The sequence below is a fragment of the Dromiciops gliroides genome, chromosome X, assembly GCF_019393635.1.
Source record: "Dromiciops gliroides isolate mDroGli1 chromosome X, mDroGli1.pri, whole genome shotgun sequence".
Lineage (NCBI taxonomy): Eukaryota > Metazoa > Chordata > Mammalia > Microbiotheria > Microbiotheriidae > Dromiciops > Dromiciops gliroides.
In genome coordinates this window covers 29,054,934-29,071,060 of record NC_057867.1, presented here as the reverse complement: position 1 = coordinate 29,071,060, position 16,127 = coordinate 29,054,934, and positions in this window count along the sequence as shown.

The following is a 16,127-nucleotide window of genomic DNA, read 5'->3' as shown; positions in this document are numbered from 1 at the left end:
GGTCCTGAAAATCAATTGCTCAACTCTTATTAAGCACTGACTATATGTGTCAGGCACTGTGTTAACAACCAGGCCTACAAAAAAGAGGCAAAGGATAGTTCCTACCCTCTCAGAGTTTACAACCTAATGTGGAAGACTACATGCAAGGAAATATATGAAGAGCAAACAATTTATAGGAAAATGTGAAATAATTGATAGAATGAAGGCACTGGAATTGAGAGGGGTCTGGGAAGTATTCCTGGAGAATGTAAGATTTTAGATGGAACTTAACAGAGCAGAGAGGTTGAAAGGCAGGCCAGAGGAAGGAGACCATTTTAGGTCAAAGAAAATGCCTAGAGCCAAGAGAGAGAGTTTCACATGTATGGAACAACCAGGAGGCCAGTGATTAAAAAAATAAGATCTTAAGAACCTATTTTTAAATAGTACACCACTGGTGTACTGTTTAAATACCTGCCAAGACCAAAGTGTAATTTAATATAATTCATGTATACAATTTATCGATCTGTTCTTTCCCTCTTTTGTTGATATAAGGAATAATGATTGTAAATTTCCCCTAAAGTATTACTGTGTCTCCATCCCATAAATTTTTGTATGTTATCTCATTATTTCATTTTTTCTTCAATGAAATTATTGATTCTTTCAATCATTACTTCTTTGATCCATTCATTCTTTAGGAGTAGATTATTTGGCTTCCAACTAATTTTTCATTGATGCCACAAAAGCCCTTTAATAAATGTAATTTTTCTTGAATTATGATCCACAAAGGCTACAATTAATAGCTTTGTTTTTCTGCATTTGTCCATGAGGTTTTTATGTGCAAATGCATGGTCGTTTTTTGTGAAGGTACCATGAAGAGCTGAGTAAAAAAGGTATAAAACACCTTGCTTTAGCCATTCATTATATAACAGAAGCCTAGAACAACTAACTTTTCTAAAATTCTATTCATCTCCTTCACCTCTTCCTTGTTATTTTATGATTATCTTTATCTGGATCTGACAGACAGGCAATTTGCCCTGGGTCACATAGCTAGTAAGTGTCAAGTGTCTGAGGTCACATTTGAACTCAGGTCCTCCTGAATCCAGGGCCAGTGCTTTACCCACTATGCCACCTAGCTGCCCTGATATATTTATTTCTGTTTTTGTTTTTGTTGTTTCTTTGTTTCTTTGTTTTGTTTTTTTTGTTTCTTGCCTGGCAGGGAGTGTTAAGTGACTTGCCCAGGGTCACACAGCTAGTAAGAGTCAAGTGTCTGAGGCCACATTTTAATTCAGGTCCTCCTGAATCCAGGGCTGGTGTTTTATCCACTGCGAAACCTAGCTGCCCCATTTATGGTGCCTTTTAGGAAAAATGTAGTGTCCATGAACATCCCTTTTAGCTATTTCTATTTGTACTTGTCCTTTATGTCAGATGATAATAGCTATACCTGCCTGTTGTCCTTCTATTGAAGTATAATTGATTCCATTCCAACCCCTTATTTGAACTCTCTCTATCTTTCTTTTCCATGTCTCTGTTGTAAACAACACATTGTTGGATGCTTGTTTCTAATCCATTCTCCTTAACTCTATTTGATAGGTGAATTCATCTATAAGGATTTCAATTTGTGTATTTCTCTCAATCCTCTTCTGTTCTACTTATCCTTCTCTTTTTTTATCCTGAATATGAAGTAAGAGTGCAAAAATCCATTTTGCTTCTGACCACTGCCTCCCTCAATCTCTGTTCTCACTTATTACACCCCCTACCCTATTTATGTATCCCCTTCCTCTGCTACTTCCCTGTTGGGAAGTACTGGTAAATCTCTATACCCAACTGTTTGTGTATATATATACCCTTCCCTCACTAAACCAGATCAGATGAGAGTGAGGGTGAAACATGGCCCACTCCTTGCCCCTAATTTTCTCTTCCATTGTAAAACCTCTTCTTGTGAGCTCTTTTATGTGAATTGACTTCCACCGATCATTCTCTCCCTTCCCTCTTCTCCCAATGCATGCTTTTTCATACCCTTCCATTCTTCTTTGGAGACCATCCTTAGTTAGTAGATCCACACCCATGCCCTCTACCTAAGTAGACTCCTTCTAAGTGCTTTAATTATGATTATGTTCTTAGGCATTGCATGGATCTTCTTCACACATGGGAATGGAAATAGTTTAACCTTTTTAAAGTATGCTCTCTCACTGATATTTCCATTTTTACCCTTCTCATGAATCTTGTTTTTGAATGTCAAATTTGTTATTCAACTCTGTTCTTTTTATCAGAAATGGTGGAATATCCTCTATTTCATTAAGTACCCATTTTGTCCCCTCCAACACTATATTCAATTTTGTGGAGTAGGTGATCTATGGTTGCAATCCTACCTGCTATGGTTTCTGGAAAATCAAATTCCTATCACTCTGATCTTACAGAAATCTTGTGTGATTTTGAAGATGGATACATACATAGTATTTGAAGTCTTTCTTTCTGGTTGCTTACAGTATTTTCTCCTTGACAATGGGACCTTTGGATTTTGGCTAGAACAGTTTTGGGAGTTTAAGGATTTCTTTTAGAATTTGACCAGGAGATTCTCTCACTTTCACCTTTTCTCTTTGACTCTAAGATAGCAGGATGTTTTTCTATTATGATTTCTTGAAATACAATGTCAAAGCTCTTTTTTTAAAAATCCAGTGATTCTTGAAGTATGTTTCCTCAATCAGTTGCTTTTTCAATGACATAATAAATATTTTCTCCTATTTTTTTCAAACTTTCACTTCGTTTTACTATTTTTGATAACTCCTAGAGTCATTACTTCCCACTTAGTCAAGTCTAATTATTTTGTGTTTTTGTTTTTGTTTTTGTGGGGGTTTTTTTGGTGAGGCAATTAGGGTTAAGGGACTTGCCCAGGGTCACACAGCTAGTAAGTGTTAAGTGTCTGAGGCCGGATTTGAACTCAGGTCCTCCTGAATCCAGGGCCAGTGCCCTATCTACTACACCACCTAGCTGCCCCCAAGTCTAATTTTTAAGGAGTTATTTTCTTTATTGAAGTTTTTACCATTAGGTGAATTTTAATTCCTAAACAATTACTGGGGCTTTTTCAGTACTGTGGGGGATGCTTTCCTTAAATTATTCATTCTTTTTTCATAAATTTTTGCTCACCTTTCAATTTTTTCCCAATTTTTCTTATATCATTCTTGTTTTCAAGACATTGTCTTCTTGGGCGTTTGTATCTGACCTTCCTTCTCACCATAGTAGCTTTGTATCATCAGGTTCTTTTTTTGTTTCCTCATTACTCTAGCCTACATCTTCACTTTGGATTTTTTGTTACAGTTGGTCTCTGCTCTCCTCCTGAGGGGATGAGTGGCCTGAATTTCTGTGCATTATGTCCTTCTGCTTTCACAATCCTATCCGAGGGCCTTTAGGTTTTTGGTGCCTCAAAAGTGGTGTGATGCAATTAGAGGTCTGGTCACTGTCCTTAGTACCTGGGCTCTGGTCCTTGCTCAGGTAGGGTACCTGCTTCTTCGTGACTACCAGCACTCCTCTCCAGCTTGAAACTGCAACTCAGAAGTGTGCAATGGGTGACAGAGCATTCTTATGGCACCTGATCCTGTGCCTAGCGTTTGAAAGGAGATATCCTTGGTAGTCTACTTTCCATCCCTAGGTACTGATGCCGCTGCTGCCACCAGCACCCCTACACCTCCCTGCTGCTGCCTGCCAACAGCACCTTCTGAGGCCACACCCACCATGCCAAGAGCAACCTACACTCATCATCTGCAGGCCTCTCTTCCATCTTCCTCATCTGCCTTTGCTAGAAAAAGGACTCACTGTGACTTGTTCTTGGCCTTTCCACTCAGAAATCTATTCAGTGTTTTCTGTGCTCATTCTGTATGTGAGGTTTTGGGGGAGGTCTGACTGTGTTGACTTTTCACTCTACCACCCTCACCCTGTAACCCAATAGGCAACTGTGATTATACCATGCCTAATATGAATGTAGAGGAAAAAATGTAAAAAATGAATAACTGTCAAAACTTTCAACAGGCAAGGTTGTTTTACTTATTATTGTTATGGTGAATGAATGGGTTGTATTTCTAGGAAAAATAATGTAAGTACCTGTGATTTGCAAGGGAAGCAATCTAAGGTTTTAACTAATTTGATTTCTATCAATTATGTCATTGAATATACTAAAATTCATTAATCAAGTAAAAAGTAGAAAAAACCTACAATAAGAGAGGACAAAAGGTTTTGTAACATAAAATAGCTATACTGCCTAGGGCTTTAGAAGATAATTTGGAGGTGCCTTAAATGGAACATATAGGAGAATGGAAAGAGCTTAGAATGGAGAATTTCAGTGCAGGGATGGCAGTTCTGCCTCTGAGGGCAAGAATAGGGAGTTGACATAACATGCAGGATATAAGACTTGAGAAGCAATGGTCAGCATAGAATGTCTGAGCTTGGAGGCAATTTAGAACAGATGGACCCTGGGCAGGATGGGACTGTCTAAACTAGATCATCAAACATGGAAGGGATGTGGATCACAGAAAGGGAGAGATGGTCAGAGGCACAGCACTGAAATTGTCCAATTCCATGGGATCTGAGCACCCAGAATGTAGGGCCTGGGAGAAGCCACAGAAAAAGGAATGTCAGAGCAGCCAAGGCATTTAGAAGAAGGGTTATCAGGGCTCCCAAAGTCCTCAATACCTGCAAGTTCAGGAGTGGATTAAGCCATGAAACTGCAATGTCTGAGCTGTTCAGGCTCTTAGGTCACAGTTTAACAGAGTTCAGATAATGCTGATAACACACAAATTCAAAAAATGTAGGGTATGACATGCAAAATCCTTTTAAATATGCATTCTACTACCATCATGCTAAGGCTTAAATGACAGATCTTGAAACCCATGTAATTAGTAGAAGTAAATATATATTACCATGTCTGGTTAAAAAATATGATTTTTAAAACCCTGGGCGAATACACTCACTGAATCTCATAGGTCTGATACTGATATTTTTATTGTTAGAATTGAATCGTGAGTCTCTAATATTATTAAGTATCCAATTTTAAAATGGAAAATATTTGTGATTTTAAATAATAGTATTGCTAAAAACCCTATAGCATTTAACAAATGAAATATGAGTAAAGATGTGAAAAGGGAAAAAAATAACCCTTTAATATCTCCAGAGTGGGGGGAATCTGAAAAGAAAATGTCAGACCCGTGACAATCTTGAGAACAAAGATGGATGGACATGGAGACACATTGCAAGAGAATATATTATAGGATGGATAGAGATGAGAATGGAGAATTTCAAGGCTGGGATGGCAGTGAGGCTGGGAATATCAAAACTGTAAGTAGACACAAAGAAATATGAATTGATTTGAAATTAAGTGATTCAGACATATAGCTAATAAAGAATGACTACAGTCAGACCAAATTTAGACTAAGTTTGATACTGGTCTCACATAAAATATCAAACTTGAGAGAGACTTTAGGAACTGTAGTGGAAGGTGGTCAGAATCAGAACAGAAATTGACTGATCCTATGGGATGTTAACACCCACTATATCATGCCTGAGAGAATTCAGAGAGAAGAGAGGGTCAGAGCTGAGAAGACAGGTAGGACAAGTGATGTCAGATGTAGCAAACCTTTAGAACACAGAATTTCAGGATGAAATTTGGTCATAAACTCATGCTTTGTCAGAGCTCAGGCAATCTCTTCAAATATAAATTATAAGACCTCAGATGGTCCTGAGAACAATCAATCTGTAGCTCAACCTTTATTGAGCACTGACTATACTGTTAAAAACTCTGCATCCAAAAAAGAGACAAAAGATAGTCCCTACCCTAACAGAATTACAACTAATGTGCAAGACAACATGTAAGGAAATATATACAAAGCAAAGAATACATAGGAAAATGTGAAATAATTAATGGAAGGAAGGCACTGGAATTGAGAGGGGGTTGGGGACGTATTCCTGGAGAATGTAAGATTTTATTTGGAACTTTCAGGAAGCAGAGAGGTTATTAGTCATTCCAGAGGAAGGAGACAACTCCAGTCATGGGAGGAGGGGGGTAGCCAGGGAAAATGCCGAGAGCCAAGAGATAGAATGTCACATTCATGGAACAGCCAGGAGGCCAGGCATTTTGCTTAAACAGAGAACCTATTTTAAACAGTATATCCTTTGTGATTTTAAATAACTGCTAATAACAATGTGTAATTTAACAGAATTGATGAATACAATTTATTGATCTGTTCTTTCCCTCTTTTACTGATATAAGTGTTAACAATTCTAAAATTTTCCTGAAGTGTTGCTTGGTCTGCATCCTGTAAATTTTGGTATGTTATCTCATTTTTTATTTCCTTTGATGAAATTATTGATCCTTTTGACCATTACTTCTTTAACCCATCCATTTTTACCATTAGATTATTTGCCATACAGCTAATTTTTCATTGATATTTCAAAATCCCTTTACTAACTGTAATTTTTGTTGCATTATTTTCCTGTGTTTGAATATCAAATTTGTTATTCAGCTCTGTTCTTTTTATCAGGAATGCTGCAAAGTCCTCTATTTCATTAAGTATCAATTTTGTCCCCTGCAGCATTATACTCAGTTTTCTTGGGTAGATTATCCATGAATGCAATACTAGCTCCTATGGTTTCTGGACAAATTCCTAACCTCCCAATCCTACATGAATCCTGTGTGATTTTTGACTATGGATCCAGAGTATCTGATTGCTTACAGTATTTTCTCCTTGACATGGGAGATTTTGATTTTGTCTAGAACAGTTTTGGGAGTTCTCATGTGAGAATTTCTTTTAGAAGGTGACAAGGAGATTCTCTCAATTTTACCTTTGTTCTTTGATTCTAAGATACCTGGATAGTTTTCCTTTATGATTTCTTGAAATAGAATGGCAAGGCTCTTTTTTTAAATCATGGCTTTCAGGCAGTCCAGTGATTCTTGAAGTATCTCTCCTCAATCTCTTTCCAGGTCAGTTGCTTTTTCTATTAGTTACTAAATGTATTCTCGTATTTTTTCAGTCTTTCATGTTGTTTTACTATTTTTGATATCTCCTGGAATCATTACTTCCCACCTGGCCAAGTCTATGTTTTTTTTTAAATTTTTAAAGTATTTTATTATTTTCCAGTTACATATAAGGATAGTTTTTAACATTTGTTTTCACAGGATTTTTAATTCCAATTTTTTTTTCTCTCACCCTCCCTTCCTTCCCTCCTCCCCAAGATGGAAAGCAATCTGATACAGGTTGTATATGTGCAATCACATTAAACATATTTCTACATTAGTTATATTGTGAAAGAAGAATCAGAACACAAGGGAAAGACCTCAAAGAAGAAGGAAAAAAAACAGTCCAAAAATAGAAACAGTATGGTTCAATCTTCATTCATAATCCACAGTTCTTTTTTCTGGATGTTGAGAACATTTTCTATCACGAGTTTTTTTAAACTGTTTTGGATCGTTGCACTACCTGCTGAGAAGAGCCAAGTCTATCCCCGTTGTTCATCACACAATGATGCTGTTACTGTGTTCAACGTTCTCCTGGTTCTGCTCCTCTCAGTCAGCATCAGTTCATGTAAGTCCTTCCAGGTTTCCCTGAACTCCTCCTGCTCATTGTTTCTTACAGCACAATAATATGTCATTACATTCATATACCACAACTTATTGAGCCATTCCTCAATCAATGGGCATTCCTTCGATTTCCAATTCTTTGCCACCACAAAGAAAGCTGCTATAAATATTTTTGTACATGTGGGTTTTCCCTTTTCTATGATCTGTTTGGAATACAGACCCATTAGTGGTACCACTGGGTCAAAGGATATGAACAGCCCTATAGCCCTTTGGGCATATTTCCAAATTGCTCTCCAGAATGATTCCAAGTCTATGTTTTGTTTTGTTTTGTTTTTGTGGGGCAATGAGGGTTAAGTGTCTTGCCCAGGGTCACACAGCTAGTGTCAAGTGTCTGAGGCTGGATTTGAACTCAGGTCCTGCTGAATCCAGGGCCAGGGCTCTATCCACTGCACCACCTAGCTGCCTCTCCAAGTCTATGTTTTGAGGAGTTATTTGCTTTATTGAGTTTTTTACCATTAGCCCAATTATGATTTCAAAAGAATTGTTGGGGGGGGTGGTTTCAGTATTATAGGTGACCCTTTTCCTAAATAAATCATTCTCTTTTCATAAATTCTTGTTCATCTTTCAATTATTTTCCCAACTTTTCCTTATATCATTCTTCTTTTCAAGACATTACTTCTGAGTTTGTGTCCAAGCTTGCTTCTCACCATAGTAGCTTTGTATTGTCAATATCTTTTTTCTTTGATCATTTCCCTAGCCTTCATCTTCACTTTTGATTTGATGTTATAGTTTGTCTCCGCTTTACTCCTGATGGGATGACTGGCCTGAATTTCTGTGCATTATGTCCTTCTGCTTTCAAAAGTCTGTCTAAGGGTCTGTAGGTTTTTGGTGCCTTGAAAGTGGTGTGATCCAATTAGAGGTCTGGTTACTGTCTTTAGGACCAGAGCTCTGATCCTTGCTCAGGTACAGCATCTGCTTCTGCATGACTACCACCAGCATTCCTCTCCAGCTTGGAACTGCAGCTCAGAAGTGAGTAATGGTAACAGAGCTCCCTCTTGGCACCTGATCCTGCGCCCATGGATTGAAAGGGAGTCTCCTTAGTAGTCTCCTTTCCATCCATGGACACAGGTTCCGCTGCCAGCAACACCACTACACCTCCCAGCTGCTGCTGCCTGCCAAGAGCACTCCCTGGTGCCACACCTGCCATGCCAAGAGCAACCTACACTCAACATCTTCAGGTCTCTCTACCACCTTCGTCATCTGCCGTTTATTGGACAAAGAACTCACTGTGAGCTGTTCTTGGCCTTTCCACTCAGAAATCTATTCAGGGTTTTATGTGCTCATTCTATATAGAAGGTTGGGATATGGTAACCTTTCACTCTTCCACCTTCACCCTGTACCCCAATAGGCAATTGTGAAAATACCATGCCTAATATGAATGTAAAGAGAAAAAATGTAAACAATTAATAACTTTCAAAATTTTAATCAATTGCAGTGACTTCAACAGAAAGGTTCTTTTACTTATTATTGTTATATTGAATGAATGGGCTATATTTCTTTTTTAGGGGGGCTATATTTCTTGAAAAAATAATTGAAGTACATGGGATTGGCAAGGGAAGCAATTTATGGTTTTAAATAACTATTTCTGGGTTTTTTGGTTGTTTTTTTTTAGTGAGGCAATTGGGATTAAGCGACTTGCCCAGGGTCACACAACTAGTAAGTGTTAAATGTCTGAGGCCAGATTTGAACTCAGGTACTCCTGACTCCAGGGCCGGTACTCTATCCACTGCGCCACCTAGCTGCCCCTTAAATAACTATTTCTAACAAACATATGCCATTTAATATACTAAAATTGATTAAATAAGTGAAAAGTAAGAGAACCCTAAAATAAGAGAAGACAAAAGGCTTTTGAACATAAAATATCCATACTGCCTGGGGCTTTAGAAAATACTCTGTCTCATTTGGAGGTCCCTTTAAGGGAACACATGGGAGGATGGAAAGAGGTTAGAATGGAGTTTTTCAGTACTGGGATGGCAGTTCTGTTTCTGAATACCAGAACAGAGAGTTGACAAAAGAGGCAGAAATAAGACTTGAGAAGGAATGGAAAACATAGAATGTATAAACTCGGAGGAAATTTAGAACAGATGGACCCTGAGCAGGATGGGTTCATCAAATGTGCCGGGGATGTAGATCACAGAAAGGGAGAGATGGTCAGAAGCACAGAACTGAAGTTGGCCAGTTCCATGGGATCTGAGCACCCAGAATGTAGGGCCTGGGAGAAGCCACAGAAAAGGAAATTTCAGAGCTGGCAAGGTATTTACAAGAACGTTTACTAGGGCTCATGAAGTCCTTAGAACCTGCAAATTCAGGAGTGGATTAGGCCATAAAATTGCAATGTCTAAGCTGCTCATCTTCTTAGGCCATATGTTAACAGAGCTCAGATGATCCTGATAACACACAAAATCACAAAGCATACAAAATCTGCTTCAGTATAATTTCTCCTAGCACCATGCTGAAGTTGTATCTTAAAAGACAGATCTTGAAACACATGCAGTGAGAAAAAGTTAAAGATATATTAAAAAAGCTGACTAAAAAACAGATTAAGAAAAAACCCCAGGGGATACACTTCCTGAATCTAGTAAGACTGATACTAATCTTTTATTGGTAGAAGTGAATGGAACTCTCATTTATTGTTAAGTACCCAGTTTTAAAAGGGACAATATTTGTGACTTTAAATAATGGTATTGCTAAGAAAACATATTCCATGGAAAAGATGAAAACTGATTAAAGGTGAGAAAAGGGAAAAAAATAACACTTCAATATCACCAGAGTGGGTCTAATCTGGAAATAAAATATCATAGCTGTGAGAATCTTTAGAAAGAAGATGGATTGATATGGAGATACATTTCAAGAGAATATATTATAGGATAGAGATAAGAATGGAGAATTTCAGGGCTGAGATGGCAGTGAGTATATGAATAGAAAATGGAGTAGACATGGAGGAATAGGAATTAATTAGAAAATATATGATTCAGATGTATGTCTAATAAAGAATGTCTGAATTTAGACCAAATTTAGACTGAGCTAAATGAAGCTCTCCAATATAAAAAATCAAACTTGGGAGGGATTTTATGGACTGGAGAAGAAAGTGGTCAGAGTCAGAGAAAATATATTGCCTGATTCTATGAGATGTTACCACTCAGTATATCTTGCCTGAGAGAAGAGAGGGTTAGAGATGGGAAGGCAGGTAGGACAAGTCAGAAAAAACCTGCAGAACATAGAATTTCATGATGAGATTTGGTCATAAACTCATACTGTGTCAAAGCTCAGGAAGGCTCTTCAAATATAGACTGTAAGACCTCAGATGGTCCTGAAAATGATCAATCAATTGCTCAACTCTTATTAAGCACTGACTATATGTGTCAGGCACTGTGTTAACAACTAGGCCTACAAAAAAAGAGGCAAAGGATAGTTCCTACCCTCTCAGAGTTTACAACCTATTGTGGAAGACTACATGCAAGGAAATATATGAAGAGCAAACAATTTATAGGAAAATGTGAAATAATTGATAGAATGAAGGCACTGGAATTGAGAGGGGTCTGGGAAGTATTCCTGGAGAATTTAAGATTTTGTTGGAACTTAAAGGAAGCAGAGAGGCCAAAAGTCAGGCCAGAGAAAGACCATTCTAGGCCAAAGGAAATACCTAAAGTCAAAAGAGTGTCACACAGCCATGAGGCCAGTGATTTTTTTAAAAGAACAAATAAGTTGTTAAGAACCTACTTTTAAACAGTACACCACTGGTGAATTTAAATAACTTCTAAGACCAATGCATATTTTAACATAATTCTTGAATACAATTTATTGATCTGTTCTTTCCTTCTTTTGCTGATATAAGCATTAATGATTGTAATTTCCTCTGAAGTATTGCTGTCTCCATCCTGTAAATTTTGGTATGTTATGTCATTTTTCTCTTTTCTTTTAATGAAATTGTTGATTCTTTCAATCATTACTTCTTTGATCCATTCATTCTTTAGGAGTAGATTATTTGGCTTCCAACTAATTTTTCATTGATGTAACAAAAGCTCTTTACTAAGTGTAATTTTTCTTGCATTATGGTCCCCAAAGGCTACATTTATTAGTTTTGATTTTCTGCATTTGTGTATGAAGTGGTTCTGTACAAATGCATGGACAGTTTTTCTGAAGGTACCATAGAGAGCTGAATGAAAAAGGCATAAAACACCTTTCTAGTGCCATTTATTATACTGAAGAAGCCTAGAATATCTAACTTTTCTAGAATTCTATTCATCTCCTTCACTTCTTCCTGGCTATTTTATGATTAGCTTTATCTCGATCTGAAAGAGAGGCAATTGAGGGGCCCCATTATTACAGCATTACTGTCTATTTCCTGCTGTCAGGCATTTACCTTTTCCTTCAAGAAATTTGGATGCTATGCCATTTGATGCATATGTGTTCAGTATCAATAGTAATTCATTATCTATGGTGCCTTTTAGAAAAATGTAGTGTCCATGAATATTCATTTTGACTAGGTCTATTAATACTTGTCCTTTGTGTCAGATGATGATATCTACACTTGCCTGTTGCCCTTCTATTCAAATATAATTGATTCTGTTCCAACCCCTTATTTTAACTCTATCTTTGTCTTTCTGTTCCATGTCTCTGTTGTAAACAACCTATTGTTGGATGCTTGTTTCTAATCCATTCTCCTTAACTCTACTAATTGAGGGGTGAATTCATCTATTCATTCACATTCACAGTGAATATTTCAATTTGTGTATTTCTCTCCATCCTCTTCTGTTCTACTTATCCTTCTCTTTTTTATCTTCAATGTGAAGTAAGAGTGCAAAAATTCATTTTGCTTCTGACCACTGCCTCCCTCAATCTCTGTTCTCACTTATTACAGCCCCTACCCTATTTATGTATCCCCTTCCTCTGCTACTTCCCTGTTGGGAAGTACTGGTAAATCTCTATACCCACCTGTTTGTGTATATATATACCCTTCCCTCACTAAACCAGATCAGATGAAAGTGAGGGTGAAACGTGGCCCACTCCTTGCCCCTAATTTTCTCTTCCATTGTAAAACCTCTTCTTGTGAGCTCTTTTATGTGAATTGACTTCCACCGATCATTCTCTCCCTTCCCTCTTCTCCCAATGCATGCTTTTTCATACCCTTCCATTCTTCTTTGGAGACCATCCTTAGTTAGTAGATCCACACCCATGCCCTCTACCTAAGTAGACTCCTTCTAAGTGCCTTAATTATGATTATGTTCTTAGGCATTGCATGGATCTTCTTCACACATGGGAATGGAAATAGTTTAACATTGCTAAAGTGTTATTGTCTCTCACTTATATTTCTATTCGTATCCTTCCCTTGAATCTTGGTTTTGAATGTCAGATTTATTATTCAGCTCTGTTCTGTTCATCAGGAATGCTGTAAAGTCTTCTATTTCATTAAGTATCCATTTTGTCCCCTACAGCATTATATTGTTTTGTTGGGTAGGTGATCTATGGCTGCAATCCTAGGTGCTATAATTTCTGGAAAATCAAATTCCTAAGCCTCCAATTCTACATAAATATTGTGTGATTTTGACTATGATTCCATAGTATTTGAAGCCCTTCATTGTGATTACTTAAAGTATTTTCTCCTTGACATGGGAGATTTGGATTTTGGCTAGAACAGTTTGGGGAGCTCTCACATGACAATTTCTTTTCTAAGGAGGTTCTTTCGATTTCACCTTTTCTTTTTTACTCTTAAGATACCAGAATGTTTTTCCTTTATAATTTTTTTTTGCAGGGCAATGAGGGTTTAGTGACTTGCCGAGGATCACACAACTAGTAAGTGTTAAGTGTCTGAATCCAGGTTTGAACTCAGGTCCTCCTGAATCCAAGGCCGATGCTTTATCCACTGTGCCATCTAGCCACCCTTATAGTTTCTTGAAATATAATGGCAAAGCTCTTTTTTAAAATGATGGCTTTCAGGTGGTCCAGTGATTCTTAGAGTATTTCTCCTCAATCTCTTACCAGGTCAGTTGCATTTTGTATGAGATACTACATGTTTTCTCCTATTTTTTCAGTCTTTCACTTTCTTTTACGATTTTTTTTATGTCTACTGGAGTCATTACTTCCCACTTGGTCAAGTCTAATTTTTAAGGAGTTATTTTCTTTATTGAAGGTTTTACCATTAGGTGAATTTTAATTCCTAAACAATTACTGGGGCTTTTTCAGTACTGTGGGGGATGCTTTTCCTAAATCATTCATTCTTTTTTCATAAATTTTTGTTCATCTTTCAATTATTTTCCCAATTTTTCTTATATCACTCCTGTTTTCAAGACATTGTTTTCTTTGGCATTTGTATCTGACCTTCCTTCTCACCATAGTAGCTTTGTATCATCAGGTTCTTTTTTTTCTTTCCTTATTACTCTAGCCTACATCTTCACTTTGGATTTTTTGTTACAGTTGGTCTCTGCTCTCCTCCTGAGGGGATGAGTGGCCTGAATTTCTGTGCATTATGTCCTTCTGCTTTCACAATCCTATCCGAGGGCCTTTAGGTTTTTGGTGCCTCAAAAGTGGTGTGATGCAATTAGAGGTCTGGTCACTGTCCTTAGTACCTGGGCTCTGGTCCTTGCTCAGGTAGGGTACCTGCTTCTTCGTGACTACCAGCACTCCTCTCCAGCTTGGAACTGCAACTCAGAAGTGTGCAATGGGTGACAGAGCATTCTTATGGCACCTGATCCTGTGCCTAGCGTTTGAAAGGAGATATCCTTGGTAGTCTACTTTCCATCCCTAGGTACTGATGCCGCTGCTGCCACCAGCACCCCTACACCTCCCTGCTGCTGCCTGCCAACAGCACCTTCTGAGGCCACACCCACCATGCCAAGAGCAACCTACACTCATCATCTGCAGGCCTCTCTTCCATCTTCCTCATCTGCCTTTGCTAGAAAAAGGACTCACTGTGACTTGTTCTTGGCCTTTCCACTCAGAAATCTATTCAGTGTTTTCTGTGCTCATTCTGTATGTGAGGTTTTGGGGGAGGTCTGACTGTGTTGACTTTTCACTCTACCACCCTCACCCTGTAACCCAATAGGCAACTGTGATTATACCATGCCTAATATGAATGTAGAGGAAAAAATGTAAAAAATGAATAACTGTCAAAACTTTCAACAGGCAAGGTTGTTTTACTTATTATTGTTATGGTGAATGAATGGGTTGTATTTCTAGGAAAAATAATGTAAGTACCTGTGATTTGCAAGGGAAGCAATCTAAGGTTTTAACTAATTTGATTTCTATCAATTATGTCATTGAATATACTAAAATTCATTAATCAAGTAAAAAGTAGAAAAAAACCTACAATAAGAGAGGACAAAAGGTTTTGTAACATAAAATAGCTATACTGCCTAGGGCTTTAGAAGATAATTTGGAGGTGCCTTAAATGGAACATATAGGAGAATGGAAAGAGCTTAGAATGGAGAATTTCAGTGCAGGGATGGCAGTTCTGCCTCTGAGGGCAAGAATAGGGAGTTGACATAACATGCAGGATATAAGACTTGAGAAGCAATGGTCAGCATAGAATGTCTGAGCTTGGAGGCAATTTAGAACAGATGGACCCTGGGCAGGATGGGACTGTCTAAACTAGATCATCAAACATGGAAGGGATGTGGATCACAGAAAGGGAGAGATGGTCAGAGGCACAGCACTGAAATTGTCCAATTCCATGGGATCTGAGCACCCAGAATGTAGGGCCTGAGAGAAGCCACAGAAAAAGGAATGTCAGAGCAGCCAAGGCATTTAGAAGAAGGGTTATCAGGGCTCCCAAAGTCCTCAATACCTGCAAGTTCAGGAGTGGATTAAGCCATGAAACTGCAATGTCTGAGCTGTTCAGGCTCTTAGGTCACAGTTTAACAGAGTTCAGATAATGCTGATAACACACAAATTCAAAAAATGTAGGGTATGACATGCAAAATCCTTTTAAATATGCATTCTACTACCATCATGCTAAGGCTTAAATGACAGATCTTGAAACCCATGTAATTAGTAGAAGTAAATATATATTACCATGTCTGGTTAAAAAATATGATTTTTAAAACCCTGGGCGAATACACTCACTGAATCTCATAGGTCTGATACTGATATTTTTATTGTTAGAATTGAATCGTGAGTCTCTAATATTATTAAGTATCTAATTTTAAAATGGAAAATATTTGTGATTTTAAATAATAGTATTGCTAAAAAACCCTATAGCATTTAACAAATGAAATATGAGTAAAGATGTGAAAAGGGAAAAAAATAACCCTTTAATATCTCCAGAGTGGGGGGAATCTGAAAAGAAAATGTCAGACCCGTGACAATCTTGAGAGCAAAGATGGATGGACATGGAGACACATTGCAAGAGAATATATTATAGGATGGATAGAGATGAGAATGGAGAATTTCAAGGCTAGGATGGCAGTGAGGCTGGGAATATCAAAACTGTAAGTAGACACAAAGAAATATGAATTGATTTGAAATTAAGTGATTCAGACATATAGCTAATAAAGAATGACTAAAGTCAGACCAAATTTAGAATAAG